We start from the raw sequence: 10,000 nt of genomic DNA on the forward strand, positions 1-10,000 counted from the left end.
GGAGTTTGGCGAGTAGACGCTTTAGGTGCGACCACCCGTGCTCCCAACTGAGCTTGCCGCTGCCGACAGAGGCCCGGGAGCGTGCTGTCGTGGCATTGCCGGCGGGAGACAACACGCGCCACCTACGGTGACCGGCAGCTCCAACGCCAGCGCCACAGAAGGACAAAAGCCCCACTTGGGTGCCGAAGCGAACTCTCCCAGCACAGCGCACGCGCCAACACGTCCGCACAGCTGCGATACAAACCACCTGCGAGAACCGCAGAGGCGACCGAGCAGCAGACGGCGTCGCGGCGCCGAGCGCCGGGCGGCGGCGCATCCTCAGCGCACACAGTCCTCAATCGGACCAGCACACTGCAGATGTCCACCGCGCTTCGCACCGGGCCCGCGAGGACCTACTTTGGCCGCACGGCGCCGCGTGCAGGGTGCGCCGGCGCGCAGCTGCGCCGCCTGCCGCCTCCGTCGGCCGGCGCGCCTGCCACTGGCCGCCCCCACCAGCCGGCTGTAGCGCGTGCGCCCACGCACCGCGCGGCCAGCACGCCGGGAGGCCCCCCCTCACCGGCCGGGGACGGTCCCACCCAGCCACCGCCGCGTATCGCTTCACACCCAGATGCCATTCACGTTCGTGGGCATGGTGGGTATCGCTGGAACAACCGGTTGGTAGCTCAACCGATCGTCGCCATCACTGATTCACCTCTAGCGAGAACAACCGCACCACAACGGTTTACCAGTTGTTCATTTGCATAACGTCACCAGCAAACGTAGGCGTCCATCGCCATTTGCAAATTCAACGATTGTTGCATGCCTGTGTCAGGTGTCACGACACACTATGTCTGCCCACATACACGCAACAACATGTGCACGCTTCGCGAACACGTGGAAGGTGGCCCCCGTACGTATGCGATGTCCATTGCGCGAACGACTGTCAACCGGCCTCTGTCGCATGTCGCAGATGTGGAACGCAGTGCACCATGCTATCACGGTGTGTGAGAAGAGACGACTACGTCTGACAACACGCGCCACTACATCAACAGACGGCTCATGCTGATCGCCATCCAGGGCATACCACACTGCAATCCAGCTCTTATAGGGAGACGACACGTAGCTGAGTGCACAACATTTGGACCGCATGGTTCGCCGTTGTTGGCGCAGTCGTTGTACGGTCACATGTACCACGATGTATCATTCAGTACATGAGGACCAATGTGCAGTACAGTGTGTGATTTGGACGTACAACATCAGCGGACAGTTGACACAGGCCGTACCACAGCGTAGGCTAAGTGCTTCGCACATGCGAATGCCAATGAACAACTGCAAATGCCAATGAACAACTGCAAAGGGCATTGAGCATGTACGTCCTGCTGCCATCCACATTACAGTGTATAGCTGCAAGGTGTTTAACATGAAGCGATACACTGGGGACCGGGCAGTGCGAGTAGCAAACTATATTGCGGGGGTTGCAGTTAGGCAACACTACACTAATTTAACGCGTCGTATGACAATTACAGAGCAGGTTAAGGCCCAACGTGTGTTGGGTTAAGGCCCAACGTGTGTTGGGTTAAGGCCCAACGTGTGTTGGGTTAAGGCCCAACGTGTGTTGGGTTAAGGCCCAACGTGTGTTGGGTTAAGGCCCAACGTGTGTTGGGTTAAGGCCCAACGTGTGTTGGGTTAAGGCCCAACGTGTGTTGGGTTAAGGCCCAACGTGTGTTGGGTTAAGGCCCAACGTGTGTTGGGTTAAGGCCCAACGTGTGTTGGGTTACGTTAAGGGGCAATGTGGGTTACGTTAAGGGGCAATGTGGGTTACGTTAAGGGGCAATGTGGGTTACGTTACGGCGCAATATAGGTTACGTTACGGCGCAATATAGGTTACGTTAAGGCGCAATATCGGTTACGTTAAGGCGCAATACAGGTTACGTTAAGGCGCAATACAGGTTACGTTAAGGCGCAATACAGGTTACGTTAAGGCGCAATACAGGTTACGTTAAGGCGCAATACAGGTTACGTTAAGGCGCAATGCAGGTTACGTTAAGGCGCAATGCAGGTTACGTTAAGGCGCAATACAGGTTACGTTAAGGCGCAATACAGGTTACGTTAAGGCGCAATACAGGTTACGTTAAGGCGCAATACAGGTTACGTTAAGGCGCAATACAGGTTACGTTAAGGCGCAATACAGGTTACGTTAAGGCGCAATACAGGTTACGTTAAGGCGCAATACAGGTTACGTTAAGGCGCAATACAGGTTACGTTAAGGCGCAATACAGGTTACGTTAAGGCGCAATACAGGTTACGTTAAGGCGCAATACAGGTTACGTTAAGGCGCAATACAGGTTACGTTAAGGCGCAATACAGGTTACGTTAAGGCGCAATACAGGTTACGTTAAGGCGCAATACAGGTTACGTTAAGGCGCAATACAGGTTACGTTAAGGCGCAATACAGGTTACGTTAAGGCGCAATACAGGTTACGTTAAGGCGCAATACAGGTTACGTTAAGGCGCAATACAGGTTAGGTTAAGGCGCAATACAGGTTAGGTTAAGGTACGACATAGGTTAGGTTAAGGTACGACATAGGTTAGGTTAAGGTACGACATAGGTTAGGTTAAGGTACGACATAGGTTAGGTTAAGGTACGACATAGGTTAGGTTAAGGTACGACATAGGTTAGGTTAAGGTACGACATAGGTTAGGTTAAGGTACGACATAGGTTAGGTTAAGGTACGACATAGGTTAGGTTAAGGTACGACATAGGTTAGGTTAAGGTACGACATAGGTTAGGTTAAGGTACGACATAGGTTAGGTTAAGGTACGACATAGGTTAGGTTAAGGTACGACATAGGTTAGGTTAAGGTACGACATAGGTTAGGTTAAGGTACGACATAGGTTAGGTTAAGGTACGACATAGGTTAGGTTAAGGTACGACATAGGTTAGGTTAAGGTACGACATAGGTTAGGTTAAGGTACGACATAGGTTAGGTTAAGGTACGACATAGGTTAGGTTAAGGTACGACATAGGTTAGGTTAAGGTACGACATAGGTTAGGTTAAGGTACGACATAGGTTAGGTTAAGGTACGACATAGGTTAGGTTAAGGTACGACATAGGTTAGGTTAAGGTACGACATAGGTTAGGTTAAGGTACGACATAGGTTAGGTTACGGTACGACATAGGTTAGGTTACGGTACGACATAGGTTAGGTTACGGTACGACATAGGTTAGGTTACGGTACGACATAGGTTAGGTTACGGTACGACATAGGTTAGGTTACGGTACGACATAGGTTAGGTTACGGTACGACATAGGTTAGGTTACGGTACGATATAGGTTAGGTTACGGTACGATATAGGTTAGGTTAAGGTACACATTGTTGTAAGGAAAGGTTTAATGGGGGGCGGGGCGGGGCGGCCGGTTTGTTGATTGTGATTATAGTAAGTGGATGCCTGCGGCATCATCTGATTTGCCACGTCAGGATGCACCTTTGGCTCATGACAGGCGGCGCTCTCATTCCATGCTTGTGGCAGACCTGTGTCTTTCATTCCTGCCATTGTTTGTGTGCTGTGAGAGGAGGCAGTATTGTGATGTTGGGTGCACCCCTGTGTAGGACATGTGTGGGTGTTGGTGGCTTGGCTGAGCAATGGTGGTTGTCGGGTGGGTGGGATATTCTGTTTTCTGAGTGGACCTCCCAGTCTGGTTATGACAGTGTGGATTGTCTAATGTGGCGGAGAGGATGCACTGGGTGTTGTTCCATGCTGGTGCTTACATATTGTCTGTGTGCGTGTTACAGGCAGAGAGTAGTGCGTGATAAGGGTGTGTGGCTGACGTGTGGTTGTGATTGTGAGCAGAGTCTTTCAGCATGTATACGGACAGTTGTATACATTATCTGTATTCTGATGGCTCTATCTATTACTAATCAGCGCCGTGTATACGTTTAATCCGGTTCCAGTCGAAACTGTTGTATCTCTGTACATTAGTGACACGGCGAGCCCGCTATGTAGTTACTCGTCTCGGCAGCTTCCACCGGTGTATGGCAAATGATTATAAGGAATCAGTCTAGTCGTCAATACCGATGGTGTGACGTCACATGTCTGGGGTGGGGGACGCTGCGCCCTTCCGGTGGGTCATGGCCTAGAAAGACTCTTCCCACGCAGGGGGGCGTGGACTGTCATTGACTCTTCCAGGTAATATACTTGCCGTACGTTCTTGCGACTGCGAGTGCAACGCTCACCGGTACCGACATGGATGGAGCGCCTCCTAGCTGACCGCTCAGCATCGGCATTCGTACAGAGAGCAACGCGGTCGCGTCTCTAGCTCGTAACTGGTACAGCCCGCAGCTCATGTATAGGGACAGATTTTTTTTTTTTTTTTTTTTTTTTTTTTTTTTTTTTTTTTTTTTTTTTTTTTTTTTTACAGATTTAAGTAACTTACAAAAACCCACTATCTAGATAACAAAAGTGGGTACTACTTCTAAACATTGCTACTTGTAAATACAGTGGTTACTACTTTACTTCTATACTACAATACATACAATTTATTCTATTTACAATTTCGGCCACTTAGCCGCTCCGGATAACCAGGAGCGTTGCCCGTCCCTAGCCACGAGGAGGCGGGCCGACTACTACTGCAAAACCACTGCCGAGTTTTATCTATATTCTTTCTTTCCCTCCACCACCCTTAATGAAAATTCACTATCTACAAATACATTTCTACAATTACAAAGTTTGCTAATTGTATATCCGCAAATTTGCGCAATCTACCAAATCTACATTGTATTATTGATTTTTTTTTTAATATAATTTGTATATTCATTATTTCATTAGTCATGGATGTTGGTATTACTCATGGAAAAGAACGTTTGTTTATCGATTTATGTACTCTCATGTGATGTTGTCTAGTCGTGTTTATCTTTCTTGGAGGTGTGTTGCTTGGAGGATGTGAAGGCAACTCAACCTGGGAAACACCCCTAGGCATCCCACGTCTCTATGCCTCCATAGAGTGGGGAGCCTACCTACTTCTACCATCTTGCCCTCAGTATCATCCCCATTTATTGTGGTTTCTTAGGAGTGGGCGGACAGCCGGGCCCCAACAACGGATTTCCAGCTGTTATGACCAGTGCTGCCATTCCCCTCCTAATAGTTTTAATTACGGTCTTTTAAGTTTATCAATGCACAATATTCATCAGCGTGGCTGATGAATAAGGCTTTTCTTTATTAACCCAGTAGTTATTCAAAGATTAATTGTGCAAATTTGGAAATATTATCGACTAGATCTTGTAATACCTTATATAGGTCGGGATTTGTTAATATTTCTTGTAATTGTTTATTTCTTAACACCTCTCTCATTTCTGAGGCAACTGGATCAAAGTCCGGGCACTCGAAGGCAACATGCTCGGGCGTCCCCTCTGGGGCACCACAGACACATCCAGGTGTTGGCCAGCTGCCTATCCGGTGAAAGTACGTCGGATAGGGGCCGTGTCCGGATAGAAAGTGTACAATTCCTTGAGTTGCTGTCATGTGCCTTAGTTTTAATCTGTCCCTCACCCTGGGGAAGAGGTTGAAGACCCGTCTACCAGTGGTAGAATTTTCCCACTGCTCCTGCCATAATTGCATTGTTCTTTGCTTGATTTCTGTAACATTGTATAAGTATGTTCCCATTATTGTTCTTACTCTGTCGTAGTCTCTTTTGCGTAACCAGTAAATTGCTGCGTGCTGTCTAATGTTAAGATCAAGGGGGCAAAATCCCATAATTACGCAAAGAGCATCTGTTGGTGTAGTGCCAAATGCACCCACACACCGTAATATGACGTTTCGCTGTATTCGCTTTATTTGTAATGCTGGCCTAACCTGCACGAGTCTGTGGGCCCAGGCACTGGAGCCATACCCCACGACTGGCACAAGAATGCTGTTGTTGTACATGTGTGTTGCTGCCGGTGGCAGGTGAAATCGTCGTTGTGCAATACTTATTAGTTTATTAAACAATGTAGTGGCCTTTGATGCAACATATGCGATATGTGGAGCATAGCTCCAGGTTTCATCAATGAGGACGCCCAGGTATCTAGCAGATCTTGCTCTAACCACTGTACGGTTTTCTAATCTTATAGCTGGATCTCGTGCTAGTCTACCCTTTAGTAACATGTAATTTGACTTATGTGGTGCCAAGTGAAGCTTAGACTGTTTGCACCATTGTAACAAAATTTCTGATACCTGAGCTGTTTTGTTCTCGATCGCTGCGCGACTGTCACCGTCAACAAGGACAAGAAGGTCATCTGCATACGCAACAACTCCCAGTACCATGTTGCTCTCGTCTAGGGTTATCAACAAGGGATCCATGTTGATATCCCAAAACACTGGTCCACAAACTGAGCCCTGTGGACAGCCCTTTGTAATGTTCTTCGACACCACAGCACCAGGAGCCGTTATTTTGGCGACTCTGTTCCGGCAATAGTCCTTTAGACAACCATAAAGCGCCGCCGGGCACTCCATCTCCCGTAGCCGCGAGAAGAGGGCCGGCCACCACAGGTTGTCAAAGGCTCCGGAAATGTCTACCATGATCCCCAGAACATACTTCTTCATAGATGAGTGAACAATACTGGCTGCCTGATTTATGGCATCGGATGTTGATTTGCCTTTTCGAAAGCCGTATTGCAGGTTACTCATGCCATGCAGTATTCTATGACTCGACAGTCTAGACACCAACAATTTCTCGAAGGTCTTTCCCATCACATCTAACAGGCAGATTGGTCTATATGATTTGGGAACTGTAGGGTCCTTGTCTGGATCCTTTTTTATAATTACCACTTCCGCTGTTTTCCAGGTGGTTGGGAAGGTTCGCGTCTCCAGGCATTTGTTGTAGATCTTTGCTAGCACCGGGGCTAACTTGGATACAAGACACTGCAGAACCTCTGCAGGAATTGCATCCGGTCCCGGTGCTTTCCGTTTTCCGAAGGACAGGATGGCGTTCGCCACCTCCTCTGATGAGAAGGGGTATACCTGTGTTGCATTGTGGTATTCGTATTCGTTTTGTTGCCTCAACGCCAACTGCATCTCATCGTCTGAATCAGGTCGGTCGTCAGGTAGGAGCGCACGAAGCAGCTCCTCGGCCGTTTCCAGCCAGTTGGTCGTCATCTGGTCCGAGTCTCCTATTGTCACAGTAGAGAGATGCATTGGTGAGTGTATCTTTTCACATATTATTTTGTACGGTGTACCCCATGGATCAAGAGCCAAGTGAGACGTTACGAAATCTTCCCAACTCTGTTGACGATGTTGGAGTAGGGTTTCTTTAAATATGCTTTTCTTCTGTCTGTATATAGTGAGATGATATTGTCTTTCCTCCATGGTGAAAGACCTTTGATAATTGCGGCGCGCCCTTCTCATAGACTGCCGGAGCCCAGTCAGCTCTGGAGTCCATGGAGAAGTCATCTTACGGATGAGACGCCTTCTCATCGGTATTGCCACGGCGACAGCCGCCCTGATTGATGCTGTTAATGCCCCAACGGCCTCTTCTATGTCGATGTCTTCGTCTTCCAACTCTGGAGGGTTAAATTCCGCCTCTAGGAGATCCCAATTGGCTCTCCCGTAATCAAGTTGCATGGCCCACCTCTCTGGTGCCTGTTGTATTTCATGTACCAATGTAAATTCAATAGTATTATGATCGCTTGTTGTATGGTTTTCTAATACATGCCAATCATGAATTTTGTTTGCGATATTAATGGAGCTTAACGTTACATCAATATGTGAAGCTGCCCCAGCTCTACTCCTATAAGTAGGAGGATTGCCGGGGAGATTTGCTACATTTAGATTAAATTCCATAATAACATCCTCAAGGGCAATGCCCCTTGGGTCCTGTGTTCGGCTATACCAGAGAGGGGACTTAGCATTACTGTCCATCGAGATTATGATTGACTTCCCTTGTAGGGCTCTCAATATGGTAATAAGCTGCCTTAAGTAGATATCAATTGGATCACGAAACTGACAATAGATATTTATCAGGTACCAAAACGAGTTTAGGTGATTTATTTCTACGACTATTATGTGTTCTGTACAGAATTGTGTTAGCACTGTGGTTTTTATCGTATTGTTGAGAATGACTACAGCTGTCATTGGACTCTGTCCAAATGTTATTACTTGTGCTGTAACGGGAAAGCCCAAGGATCTCCCAGAGGCAGTACTTGGTTCTTGTATCAGTACTACATCTATTTTGTTTTCTTCAGAAAGCCTACACAGCTCTTGCATGACTAGGGAGCTTTTCATTGCATTGACTTGGTAGCACTTAATAATCGTCCGGATATTTGGTATATACCATGCTATTCGGCCAGGTCTGAGCAGGGTCATATGTTATTCTCCCGTACATCTTGACAAGTTCATTATATGTTTTCGTAAGGTCAAATTTCCTTCCCCGCCTCTCGTATACTTTAGTGACTAGTTCTTTTAATTGTTCATAGTCATGGGGAATATTCACCGCCGCTAGCTGGACGCAGTCTACATCCTCCAGAGTTGGAAATGTGATCTTGTTCCCTCTCGGGTGCCCAGCTCTGACCAACTGCCTCAGAGCAGCCATCATCAATGTCTGGTTCTCCAACCTACCAAGCTGCAATGTTTCACTACAAATATTATATATGTTCCCTGGCGGGCATGTGTTGTATTTAGGTGTATTTACAGTTACAGAGCCATCACCAGCTAGTTCTCCTACAGTTTTGTTATCTACTTTTAATCCCAAAGAACCATCACCAAGAGTTAATTGTTTATTATCTACTTCATGCACACTGACTATTGAATGACAATTTTCGGTGTCTTCTGCTAGAGTCACCAGCGGCGTCGTCTCCAAGGCTAGGGGAACCCCAGCCAAACGGGAGTCTCGCGCCGCACCTTCCTCTGCCTTCATAAATGAAGCTGGTAGACTTCTCCTAGCCAGGAAGGACCCGGCTTGGCAGGAGAAGTCGGCTGTCGGTGGCCGCACTGGTGGGACTGGGAGTGTATAAGTACTCCCCTCCTCCACCTCCTCGGCCATTTTGGTTGGAGGCCGCCTGCTGGCCGCCAGGAAGGACCCGGCTTGGCAGGAGGCTTCCGTCATTTCTGGCTGCACCAATGGAACTGGGAGAGTATAAATACTCCCCTCTTTCGCCTCTGTGGTCGCTGTAGGCGGCGGGCATCCCCCAGCAGCCGGGGCGGTCTCGGCCCGGCAGGAGGGGTCCGGCGTCAGCAGCCGCACCGGTGGAGTTGGGAGTGTGCACACACTTCCCTCCGTCGCCTCGGCAGCCGCCGTCACCAGTTGCCCCTCCCCGAGGACCAGGACGGACCCCGCCCGGGAGGAGGAAGCCGCCATCTCACGCTGCTCTGGTGCACCTGTAACAGTATAAGACCTCCCCTCCACCCCAGTACAATCGTCCAAGGACAGATGAGATAATCTTAATTTTCTCCACCTATTCGCATCCCTTAGCGACTTACTTGGTGATTTGTGTTTTGTTATGTTATAGCTAGTCGCCATAATCGGTTCTTTGTATCAGTCTTTGGATCAGTAATTTATACGTTAGGCACTCCTTCCCTGGAGTGTGACAGGTTCTCTTCCTGTATTTACAGGGGATGCAGACAGGTGTTTGTTTACAATTCCTTTTGTCATGACCGTCCTCTCCACAGTTGTGGCATACTGGTGCTTCAAATGTGCAGTATTTTGCCACATGGCCATAATCCTGGCACTTGGAACATTTGGCCAGTGCCGTATAATCCTTTGTGGGTATCGCATTGTACCCTATGTACAGTCTGTTCGTCTTAATTATTTCTTTTCTGAGGTCGGGGGCTATCTCCACCGCGTGGTGCACAGTTGATCTGTCTCGCGGGCCTGCCTTAAATCTTGGCTTGAATTTTTCCAGGAACTCTTCTCGAGTCATTTTGTCTTCAAAATTCTGTTCGTATACACAGTCCGTGACATCGTCAACTGTCATATACGAGGGGACATCATATAACATCATAAGGGGTCTTCGTTTTCTCGGTTTTTCACATGTAAAGTTCTCCTTCACT

This window comes from Schistocerca americana, unplaced genomic scaffold, assembly GCF_021461395.2.
Source record: "Schistocerca americana isolate TAMUIC-IGC-003095 unplaced genomic scaffold, iqSchAmer2.1 HiC_scaffold_97, whole genome shotgun sequence".
Taxonomy (NCBI): domain Eukaryota; kingdom Metazoa; phylum Arthropoda; class Insecta; order Orthoptera; family Acrididae; genus Schistocerca; species Schistocerca americana.